This window comes from Lithobates pipiens, unplaced genomic scaffold (genome assembly GCF_037356315.1).
Source record: "Lithobates pipiens isolate NorthernLeopardFrog02 unplaced genomic scaffold, aLitPip1_a1.2 Scaffold_18, whole genome shotgun sequence".
NCBI classification, from domain to species: domain Eukaryota; kingdom Metazoa; phylum Chordata; class Amphibia; order Anura; family Ranidae; genus Lithobates; species Lithobates pipiens.
In genome coordinates, this window is record NW_027507758.1 from 578231495 (window position 1) to 578243935 (window position 12441).

General features: G+C 46.2%; 1 long non-coding RNA gene across 1 annotated transcript; it reads right to left on the reverse strand.

Moving 5' to 3' along the window:
• Positions 1-6059: 6059 nt before the first annotated feature.
• On the reverse strand, positions 6060-7214 carry LOC143990297 (uncharacterized). Its single transcript, XR_013277261.1, has 3 exons — positions 7131-7214; positions 6368-6546; positions 6060-6274 (listed from the first exon to the last, which is right to left on the reverse strand). It is a non-coding gene; the product is annotated as an uncharacterized LOC143990297 (long non-coding RNA).
• Between the last annotated feature and the right edge of the window lie 5227 nt (positions 7215-12441).

The following is a 12441-nucleotide window of genomic DNA, read 5'->3' on the forward strand; positions in this document are numbered from 1 at the left end:
GCTGCTAAACCTAAATTATAAAATGAATGCGTGGAACAGTTGCAAACACTTGCTCAGTGTACTGAATCAAAAAAAAAGTGAATGTAGTGGTGCACTGCTCTTTTAAATATATAAAATAAAACAAACCTTCAAAAAAACATTATAATAAATGCAATGTAAACCTCAAAGTCAAGTATTTTCTTTCCCAGTTGGACTTCTCCAAATGCACCCAGCCAGATCCATCTTGCACCATGTCAGTATACTAACAGGAAGTGACATTGGATTGAACTACACCCAAAAATAGGATTTTTGTACTCGCCCTAAAATCCTTTTCTCTGTAGTTCACTGACTGACACAGCTCCTTTATTCTTGACCATTGGGTTGTTAAGCACCTTCAGGAGAGGACTAGGCAGAACATGTTAACATGTAAAAAAAAAACAGAACTTTCTAGTTCCGCCCAAGGGGCGGTGCCTTCAACAACAACCCCCCAGCCTGCTTCCTGCAGCTTAAGTACGTCAACCAGCAGTATAACGTAAAACAATTAGAGGGGTGGGTGAGTGTGTGCTGTGTAAGTAGGTGAACTACAGAGAAAAGGATTTTACAGTTAGTACAAAAATCCTATTTTCTCTTACATTCACTGACTGACACAGCTCCTTTATACTTGACCATTGGGACGCCCCCAAGCAGTATCAGAACGAGGGGTGGGAAACAGCATAAAAGAACTTCACCCACATTGAGAAGTGCCCCCAAACAAGGGATTCACCACCTCATCTGACCGCATCAGAACTTGTGGTAACAATGCAACAGTGCATTATACTCAAAAGTAACTATTTTTTAAACAGAAAAAGTAGTGCAGAATTGCAACATTACACGGCCGCCCGCAGACTTGCAGCCAAGCAAGCATCAGACAATGCGCTTACATCCACTCTGTGTAAAACGCTTGTGGCTAAGCAAGCATCAGACGATGCGCATACATCCACTCAGTAGAACTTGATAAAAGTGTGAACGGACGACTAAATCGCCACCTTGCACACCAGAGCGACTGACACACGATGTCGGAAGCCCGAGAGGCCCCAATTGTTCTGGTAGAATGGGCCATGGCAGGAAAGGGGGGCACCTGCCCCTTCAAGGCATAGGCCTGTACTACATCTGTCTGACCCACCCGGAAATGGTGATCGACTAGATCGCCATACCTCTGTTCTGGACCAGCTACCGAAACAAACAGATCTAACTCCCGCAGGGGAGCTGTGGCAGACAATATATCCTTATAACTCTGATCATGTCCAGGGAATAAAGGGCCACCTCTTAGAATGTGTCGGTTTAGGACACAGAGATGCTAACACAATAACATCATTGATGTGGAATGCCGAAACCACCTTCGACAGAAAAGCAGGTTGCAAACGCAACACCACTTTATCCTTATGGTTAACCAAATATGGCGACTTGCAAAACGAGGCCGCCAGTTCCGAAACCCTCCTGGCCGATGGTCACGAGAAGACCCCTTTTCTGAGAAAGAGTCAACTAGGGAATTCCTCTGATGTTCTCAAACGGCGGTTTCTGAAGAGGCAATAACAGGTTCAGATCCAGGTACGATGGTATATCTTCCGAGAAGAAGAATTCCGTGCCCTCAACATAGTTGAGATCACCGAGTCCGATAGGCCTCTGTACCTCAGCATCTGGCACTCAGCAGCCATACCGTTAAAACCAGCTATGGTAAAAACAAGATGGAGAATCAGACCTTGACACAGAAGGTCCTCTCGCAATGGCAGTTGTCAGGCAGCCTTCACAACCAGGCGTACTAGGTCGGCGTGTCAGGGACACCAAGACCAATCCAGGGTATTAGTATTAATGGAACCCCCTCGGCTTCCACTCTGCCAGTTTCTTTCTCCCGGGATGTAATGGCCGACAAGTCCGGTACCTGTCGCTCTGTCCACTGAGGGATGTGAGCAACCTCCCATGCTGCAAACGAGCTACTTGTTCCTACTTGATGGTTGACATATGCCACCGCCGTGGCGTTGTATGACTGGATCCTGATTGTACGCCCTCATAGTCTCATTGACTATGTGGAGAGGCCAAGAGAGGAACTCTATCTTGTAGCCAAGGAACTTGTCAGTTCGCAGACCCATTGGCCAGATAGCCGAGAGGCACCCCGGGCTGCAAACTCCCGAAGGCAACCTCCCCACCCGTATGATGGGCGGGGGCAAACCTTCGCGTGCTAACACCTTTCTCGCAGGCATGTTAGGCTTGTGGATGCAGGGGTGCTTTCGTCCCCAAGGTACGTCCTGTTGGACTGGGAGCGTTTTGGCGAAGTCCCGGACTGACGGAAAAGCCTCTTTTGAGTGGAAAATGAGAAATGAGGGCCTTTGCCTGCGGCATGGCTCCTTAGTCTTCCTGGTCTGTGGGCGCAAGGTACTCTTCCCACCTGTGACATTCTTTTTTTTTTTTTATTTTTTTTTTTTTTTAAAGGTAATTTTTATTCTTTTTTGGTACACAACAGCAACAATACATACATGTATATAGAGCAAACGTCACCCAAACCAATATCACATACAGAAAACTGGTATACATTTGGTGGATATACATAGACTTGCCCCTGTATCTTCCTTCTATCATAAAAAAATCCTTTAATGAACATAATTTTCCAGTGTTTCTTACATAATAGGTGCAATAGTATGTTCGGAGCTAACCCATGCGTTCCATACATGTCAGCTTATATAGTGGAATAGCCTGATTAATGATATTGAGCCAAAAGGCTATGGTTGGTGAGGCCTGAGATTTCCAATGAATAGTGATTTTTTTTTTTAGCGTAAAAAGAATGCTATTCGCAGGAACATTTTCACATGTTTAGATAAACCCTCATCATCAATATAACCCAATAGACACCTCAAAGGATTACATATGTATTTTAGTTAAAGAGCTAAGAAAGGCTGTGACCTCCGACCAAAATTTCCTAATCTGATTACATTCCCACATTAAATGGAAAAATGTGCCATCAGCCATGGTGCATCTGGAACATAATGCCGAGGGTAGCTTATTAAGTTCAAACCGTAATAATGGCGTGAAATAAGATCTATATAACAGTTTGGTTTGTATAACTTTATATCGGGAGGATATGACCAAGGAACCTGGAGGGGTAAAATTTCCTGCCAGATGTCCTCAATCAACTCAGGGATATCAGTTTTCCATTTGCTGGCCGTGTTACTAAGTCTACGAGTAGCAGAGTGCAGTAAAGATCTGTAGTATGCGGAGACTAGTTTAGTATGGGAAGAATCTGTTAGCATTTGTTCTAGCAGAGAGGGTTGAACCTTTGTTACACAGGCCAAACTGGGTGGATGCTGTGTGGCGTATCTGTAGATAAAGAAAATATGCTGTGCGTGGTAACTGATAGTCTTGGCGGAATTCTTCAAAGGATCGGAACCTGTTGTCTACAAATAGATGTAGGATCGTTTTCACCCCTTTTTTGGACCTTTATCCCCATCCGTTCTGCGGGAGAATTCCTGCAGATTTGGGTTCCCCCATAATGGGGTATTTGGCGAATAGGTTTTATGTTGAGTTGATGGCAACATTTTAGTCAGTTTAAAGATCTGTAGGGTCATTGCAAGGATGGACGTGCCCTCCCTTCCTCTAAGGGACATACGGTGGATCAGATTCTGGAGGGACTCATATGAGGTGAGTATAGTTGCCACCAGGGCCGTGGCCGCATTGTTGGCCTCTGGGTGAAACCACCAATGCGCATGGGTCAATTGTGAGGCAATATAATAGGTTTGTAAGCAGGGTAGTGCCAGCCCACCCTCCAGCACTGGTAATTGTAAAGTGTTTTTAGCAATCCTAACTGCTCCCCCCTTCTAGACAAACGTGATAAGGATGGAGTCTATCTCCTTAACCACTTCAGCCCCGGAACAATTGTCAGCCTAAGGACCAGAGGTCTTTTTACAATTTTGCACTGCACTGCTTTAACTGGTAATTGCACGGTCATGCAATGTTGTACCCAAACGAAATTTGCATGCTTTTCTTCCCACAAATAGAGCTTTCTTTTGATGGTATTTGATTGCCTCTGCGATTTTTATTTTTTACGATATAAAAGGAAAAAGACTGAAAAAAAAAAAAAAGATATTTTCTACTTTTTGTTATAAGAAAAATCGAATTAACTAAATTTTAGTCGTACATTTAGGCCAAAATGTATTCAGCCACATGTCTTTAGTAAAAAAAATGTCAATAAGCATATATTGGTTAGCGCAAAAGTTATAGCGTCTACAAACTAGAGTACATTTTCTGGAATTTACAAAGCTTTTAATTTATGACTGCCTATCTCATTTCTTGAGGTGCTAAAATGGCAGGGCAGTACAAACCCCCCCAAATGACCCCATTTTGGAAAGTAGACACCCCAAGGAAATTGCTGAGGGGCATGTTGAGCCCATTGAATATTTTTTTTTGTCCCAAGTGATTGAATAATGACACAAAAAAAAAAAGTTTACAAAAAGTTGTCACTAAACGATATATTGCTCACACATGCCATAGTTATATGTGGAATTGCACCCCAAAATATATTCTGCTGCTTCTCCTGAGTACGGGGATACCACATATGTGGGACTTTTTGGGAGTCTAGCCGCGTACGGGACCCCGAAAACCAATCACTGCCTTCGGGATTTCTAAGGGTCCATGAAATATTTTATATTTTTGCCACAAGTTGCAGGAATATTAAAATTTTTTTTTTTTTTGCACAAAGTTGTCACTAAATTATATATTACTCACACATGCTATGGGTATATGTAAAATTACACCCCAAAATAAATTCTGCTGCTTCTCCCGAGTATGGGGATACCACATGTGGGGGACTTTTTGGGAGCCTAGCCGAGTACAGGACCCCGAAAACCAAGCACCGCCTTCAGGATTTAAATATAAAACGCTACCAAAAAAAACTGTTAGCGATCGCAGGGATCAGGCCTGACTCTGCGAACGCTGCAGTTGTGTTTAGTGTTTTGTAAGTGACAGTGATCGATCGATACTGCACTTGGGTGGGCTGGGCGGAGGGGCAAAACGCAGGTGCTAGCAGGTATCTGGGCTGATCCCGCTAACAATGCGTTTTTTTTGGAACCCTAAACTGCTGGGGACACTAGTATAGATCTGATCAGATCAGATATTGATCTGTTCAGATACTATACCACTACGGGAGGTGTATGCTTTGCGCGTGGGTGTTAGCGGTACTGGCACTAACCTAGTGCTGCCTAGGGCGATGCAGACCCTGACCCTAAAACCTAATTGATATTACCCGCCGGGTGATCAGGGGGTTAAACCTTTATTGGGTAATAAATGGTTTGCGCCCTGATGCTATAAAAAGCGAACTAACCAGAGTCACCCGTAACACTTATACGGTGATCACTGGTGAAAGTGTTAACTAGGGGCAATCAGGGGGTTAAAATCTTTATTAGGTAGTATATGGGGGTCCCTGACGCTATATAAAAATCTGACGGGGAACCTAAATAAATAACTGGCTAACCAGCATCACCAGTGGCACTTATACGGTTAAATGCAGTGATCAGTAAATGATCACTGCAATCAGTGACACTGTGACTGGGAGGGGGGGGGGGGGTGATTTGTGTGCCTATGTGTACCTACATGTTAGTTTAGTGTTTGGTGCACTTAATATGTGTTCTCCTCGCAGGCCGGTCAAAAAGACCGCCCCGAGGAGAAAGACATCACTTCCTCCCTGCCTGTGTTTACACTACACAGGCGGGGGAAGCTTCTCATTCACCAGGAGCGATCAAGAGGGGATGGCCAGAAACCAACGGCCATCCCCTCATCCCAGATCGCTCCTGAAGCAAAACGGACTGCCGCAGCCAGCGGGAGGGGGTCCGATTGGACCCCCACCCGCTGGAAGGCAAGCACGTACATGTACGTGCTTGTGCCTGTCGGTGCCATTCTGCCGACATACATTGCCATGCGGCGGTCCTTAAGTGGTTAAGCTTCATTTTTGTAACATAGACTGGTGAATTAGTCAAGATATATAACAAACAACAAAGGATTCGCCCTGGGACTTTAAATGAAGTGGGTACTGTTTCCGCCAGTGAACATAACAGTAGTAAATATAGTATATGGTTTATTCAAATACAATTGTTTACATGGATAAATAACACCAACGGTTGCCAATTAAAAAAAAAAATATATATATATATATAAACAAGGAGTATTGGTACATAAATGTAGAAGTAGTACATGGTACACGGGCATCATACTACACGACTAGTTTTGTGAGATCCAGCTTGCTCTTCAGGGGTGGATGTGTGTAACAATGTACCTAGGATGAACAAAAATATATGTTTGGCAATATAGCACAGTATTGGTTATAAAGGCACAGGGTAGGAGGGGTTGTAGGCCCCCCCATACTTACCACTGAGCTTGGCCATGGCTCCAGGTGTGCGGCCTCGAGACGGCGGCAGCAGATGCCTCCCCAGGGAGCTGAGGGGGCAGAATCAAATGGGACCCCACCCAGGGCCAAACGGAGAGCAGGCATGGCAAAGATGTAGTGATGTATGCCTAGGGTCCTCGTTGGTCGATAAAAAGTATAGGCTGTGAACATAAGTATGTTTGTCAGGCATCTAGAGTAGTAGAGTGAAATCAATAGATATTGGTATAAAGAAATGTATGCATGTATGCAAAAATGAAAGGCCTGAGCCAAAGGTTGTAGGGCCATGAAGATGGTTAGAAACCTAGGACAACAGAGGGGTACTACCAGGTGACAAAATGGACAAAGAAAGAGGGGAAAGAGGTGAACTACAATTGTGTGGGTAGCGATGTATCCTTAAAAACCTCATTAGTCCATAGAGCGTATAAGCTATAAACAAATATGTTTATCAGGCATCTAGAATAGTAAAGTAAAATCAATGAGTATAGGCATAAAGATATGTATAGCTAAGTAAGGCCTGGATCAAGGATGGTAGGGACATGGAGATGGTGGAAAACATAGGATAGCAAGGGGATACTAGAAGGTGACAAGATAAGAAAAGAAAAAGGAAAAAGATAAACTTGTGTGGAAAAATCAACAGGATCCAATTAAAATAAATGAGAATAAGTGCTCATAGGATAAACAATGTGTAAGATATGCAAGTGTGCCTAAATAAAGTAAGTATCAAAAAGGTGAATATAGTAAGTACCTGAGTGAGGAGAATATCCTAAGTATAAAAGTAATGAGACACAGCAAGCAATCTCCACAGCTGTGTGTGTCCTCAGTGAAAGGTGAAATGAAATCCAAGCCATGCCTGACCTCCAATTTAACCCCGAAAGGCCCCAGGAGGCTCTGCCCCCAACACCATGTATGGATGGCTGACATGTGAGTGCAGGGGGCACCCACTGTCATAGGAAGGCATGCAAATGCAAGCGTACCCCCATGCCATCTGATGATATAGTGCGTCCAGCTGTGCCGACGAAGGATGGCTTCCCTATCTCTGAAGTGAAGTAATTTAATAATCATGGCACGTGGTGGGGCCCTGGGTGGCAAGGGTCGCATGGGGACTCTATACGCCCATTCAATGGCGAATACTGGTGAGAAGGTATTGGCTCCAAACATATTGGTCAGCCATTGCTCCATGAATGCCTGCAGTGTTTTGCCCTCGGCTCCCTCTGGAAACCCCAAGAAGCGTAGGTTGCTCCTTCTTAAACTGTCCTCCATATTAGTAAGCTTATCAGTAGTATAAGCCTGGGCCTGTTTCAGCTCTCTCATCAATCCCTGTAAAGGACGGGTCTCATCCTCTAAATCACCAATGCGTTGTTCAGCGTTTGTCACTCTATGGCGGATAGTGTGGACATCATTTTTAAGGAAGGATAACTCAGTTTTAATGGTGTCCATTTGCGAGGTGAGAGACACATGGCTGCGTTGGATGGCTTCCATAATCTGAGCTAGGGATGGTTTTGCAGGGCCTGAGTTAGTGTTGCTTACTCTGGGTGTTGCAGGGTTAATGTCCTCCTCCTGGGAGAATATCAGAGGGCCTTCTGGGCTCAGGGTAGGGGGGGATCTTAGTAACTCACCCCTCCCTGCGATCTGGTTCCATGGCGCTGATGTGGAGGCAGGCTGGCACTGTGTGTTCTCCCCACACTGGCGTCATCTTGCTTTGGCCCCCCCTGTCAGCACAGATTCCGGGGCAACCTCCATCGGTGGTCTGTATTTAACCATCTCCCGGTTGGCACAGCACTCCTCAGATACTGTGGAGGTAGATGAGGCTTGGAACAGACGGCTGGGTAATCATGATGGCGGTAGGATGTGTGTGTGTGGCGCGGCCGGAGCTCAGTCTGAACATGTCCTCACATCCCGGTCGCTGGCCACACCCCACCTGTGACATTCTTAATAATGTCATCCAACGAGGCTTACAAGAGCCGCACACCAAGGAAGGATAAATCCGTCAAGGCTTTTTTAAAATACCTGGTCCGCCAACCAGTCTGTCAGCCAAATCAGGCGCCACAGCACCACTGCTGACACTGAAACCCTGGATAGCAGAGGAAACTTATCCAGAGTCATGTTCCAACGTACTTATGACCATGCACTAACTGGTCTGCTAGTTCCACGCAGACCAGAGGAGCCTGCTGCTTCTCCATTTTGCAGTGCAAAGTACTGCCCATTCAGTAAATGTCTGCGACACAAGTGCTGTGGTCAGTACTGGCCGCACTGCTGACCCCCCAACCATAAATAAGGAACGGGCCACTGCCTAGCTTCCTGCCCGTGGGGTCCTAAAACACAGGAACCTCTTCTACCGGGATTGTGGTTACTTGTTTAACCACTTTCAGACCGGACCATTTTGCTGGTCAATGACCAGAGGTCTTTTTACAATTTGGCACTGCGCTGCTTTAACTGGTAATTGCGCGGTCATGCAATGTTGTACCCAAACAAAATTTGCGTCCTTTTCTTCCCACAAATAGAGCTTTCTTTTGATGGTATTTGATTGCCTCTGTGATTTTTATTTTTTGCGATATAAACGTAAAAAGACCGCAAATTTTGAAAAAAAAATATATTTTCTACTTTTTGTTATTAGAAAAATCCAATAAACTCAATTTTAGTCATACATTTAGGCCAAAATGTATTCAGCCACATGTCTTTGGTAAAAAAAAGCCAATAACTGTATATTTATTGGTTTGCGCAAAAGTTGTCACATCTACAAACTAAGGTACGTTTTCTGGAATTTACGCAGCTTTTAGTTTACGACTGCCTATCTCATTTCTTGAGGTGCTAAAATGGCAGGGCAGTACAAACCCCCCCCAAATGACCCCATTTTGGAAAGTAGACCCCCTAAGGAAATTGATAAGTGGCATGTTGAGCCCATTGAATATTTTATTTTTTTGCCTCAAGCGATTGAATAATGACAAAAAATTTTTTTTTACACAAAGTTGTCACTAAATGATATATTGCTCACACATGCTATGGGCATATGTGAAATGACACCCCAAAATAAATTCTGCTGCTTCTCCTGAGTACGGGGATACCACATATGTGGTACTTTTTGGGAGCCTAGCCGCGTACGGGGCCCCGAAAACCAAGCACCGCCTTCAGGCTTTCTAAGGGCGTAATTTTTTGATTTCACTTCTCACTACCTATTACAGTTTTGAAGACCATAAAATGCCAAGATGGCACAAAACCCCCACAAATGACCCCATTTTAGAAAGTAGACACCCCAAGCTATTTGCTGAGAGGCATGTTGAGTCCATGGAATATTTTATATTTTGCCACAAGTTGCGGGAAAATTACAAACTTTTTTTTTTTTTTTTACACAAAGTTGTCACTAAATGATATATTGCTCACACATGCTATGGGCATATGTGAAATGACACCCCAAAATAAATTCTGCTGCTTCTCTTGAGTACGGGGATACCACATATGTGGGACTTTTTGGGAGCCTAGCCGCGTACGGGGCCCCGAAAACCAATCACTGCCTTCAGGCTTTCTAAGGGCGTTACAGTTTTGAAGGCCATAAAATGCCAAGATGGCACAAACCCCCCCCAAATGACCCCATTTTGGAAAGTAGACACCCCTAAATTTAGGGGTACACTAGTGAGACTAGGTAATAAATGGCGGGTGCCCTGAAACTATAAAAAAATAACTAACCAACCAGCGTCACCTGTAACAGTTATATGGTGATCACTGGTGAAAGGGTTAACTAGGGGGCAATCAGGGGGCTTTATGCGGTAGTATATGGGGGTCCCTGGCGCTATAAAAAGCTGCGGCGAACCTAAATACCTACCTGCCTAACTAGCGTCACCTGTGACACTAATACAGCGATCAGAAAAACGATCGCTTATTAGGCTGGGTTCACACTGGAGCGATGCGGGAACGCCACGAATCTGCGGCGGGTTCCCGCATCGCATGCCTCCCGGCGGCAGTTCACACTGCCCTATGCGAACTGCTGGGAGTGTCAGTGAAATGTTAATGACACCCCCAGATCAGTTCGCATATCGCAGTGCAATCTGCAAACTCGGATCGCATGGTGTAAACACCCATGCGATCCGATTCTGCTGCGGACCAAAAAAAGGGTCCCGTGCGAGTTTGCGGCGGGTGCGGCGCGAATTCAGCCATACTATCTGTATGGCTGAACTCGAATCGCAGAGATCGGATGTGATTTGCACTGCAGTGCGGTGCGAATCACATCCGTTCTCATAAACCGCTGCAATGTGAACCCAGCCTTAGTGACACTGGCGACAAGGGGTGATCACGGGGTTAAACCTTTATTGGGGGGGGGTTAGGGGGGTACCTTAGAACTAAAGGGGGCTAACCTTAACTGCCCTAACAGTTATTACAGTCACAAATGACACCCGCCGGGTGATCAGGGGGTTAAACCTTTATTAGGTAATAAATGGCGGGTGCCCTGAAACTATAAAAAAATAACTAACCAACCAGCGTCACCTGTAACAGTTATATGGTGATCACTGGTGAAAGGGTTAACTAGGGGGCAATCAGGGGGCTTTATGCGGTAGTATATGGGGGTCCCTGGCGCTATAAAAAGCTGCGGCGAACCTAAATACCTACCTGCCTAACTAGCGTCACCTGTGACACTAATACAGCGATCAGAAAAACGATCGCTTATTAGGCTGGGTTCACACTGGAGTGATGCGGGAACGCCACGAATCCGCGGCGGGTTCCCGCATCGCATGCCTCCCGGCGGCAGTTCACACTGCCCTATGCGAACTGCTGGGAGTGTCAGTGAAATGTTAATGACACCCCCAGATCAGTTCGCATATCGCAGTGCGATCTGCAAACTCGGATCGCATGGTGTGAACACCCATGCGATCCGATTCTGCTGTGGACCAAAAAAAGGGTCCCGTGTGAATTTGCGGCGGATGCGGCGAATGGCTGAACTCGAATCGCACAGAGATCGGATGTGATTTGCACTGCAGTGCGGTGCGAATCACATCCGTTCTCATAAACCGCTGCAATGTGAACCCAGCCTTAGTGACACTGGCGACGGGGGGTGATCACGGGGTTAAACCTTTATTGGGGGGGTTAGGGGGGTACATTAGAACTAAAGGGGGCTAACCCTAACTGCCCTAACAGTTATTACAGTTACAAATGACACCAATGCAAAAAAAAAAAAAAATGCAATTGGTGTCACTGTGACTGGGGGGGGGCAGGGGTAATTGGGGGGTGATCGGGGGGTAAAGGGGGGGGTGTGAGTGTGCCTGGCATGTTCTACTGTGAAGTGTCGTGTTGGTGCAACTCACCGATCCTCTCTCCTCGGTGCCGGAAAGAAAAATAGCGACACGGAGGAGAGATTACATCACTTCCTCTCCTGTGTTTACATTACAGGAGAGGAAGTGATGCAATGCTTCACTCCCATTCGTCAGGAGCGATCGCGAGGGGGTGGCCATGAATGAATGGCCGCCCCCTCATCCCGGATCGCTCCTGCATGGATACCGACCGCCGCTGGCACCGGGGGGGGGCCCGATCGGGCCCCCCACCCGCGGGAAGGCAGGGACGTACATGTACGCCCATATGCCTGCCCGTGCCATTCTGTCGACGTACATCGTCGTGCGGCGGTCGGCAAGTGGTTAATCTGGATACTGGGGGGTCCACGACTGGAGGAGCCGACCATTATTTTGGAAGGCTCTCCTCAGGGGGGAACGCACCACCATGCGTTTTGGGACCGAAAAAGGTCAGTTGCGGTCGCCCCCGTTCCTGTAATTTAACTTATCGAAATAAGTCAGATACGGAAACACCTTAGGTGTATGGGCTGGCTTACAGGACCCAAAAGGGACAGCTACCTCAGCAGAGGAATCTGCTGTGTCCTGAATTTTCAGGGTATCACGCTAGCTGTGATAAGTGCTCCAACAAGCGCTTTTGTCGCATGCGGACCTGGACGTGGACTCATCCTCACTGTCCAATCGCTCCTGGTCAGCGTCATCTGAAACAGAGCAGGGGTCACCAGCCTCAGCAGGGCCCGAGTCTGCGTCAGAGCTCTCCCTGAAGGACGGGGGCAGGACCCGCCG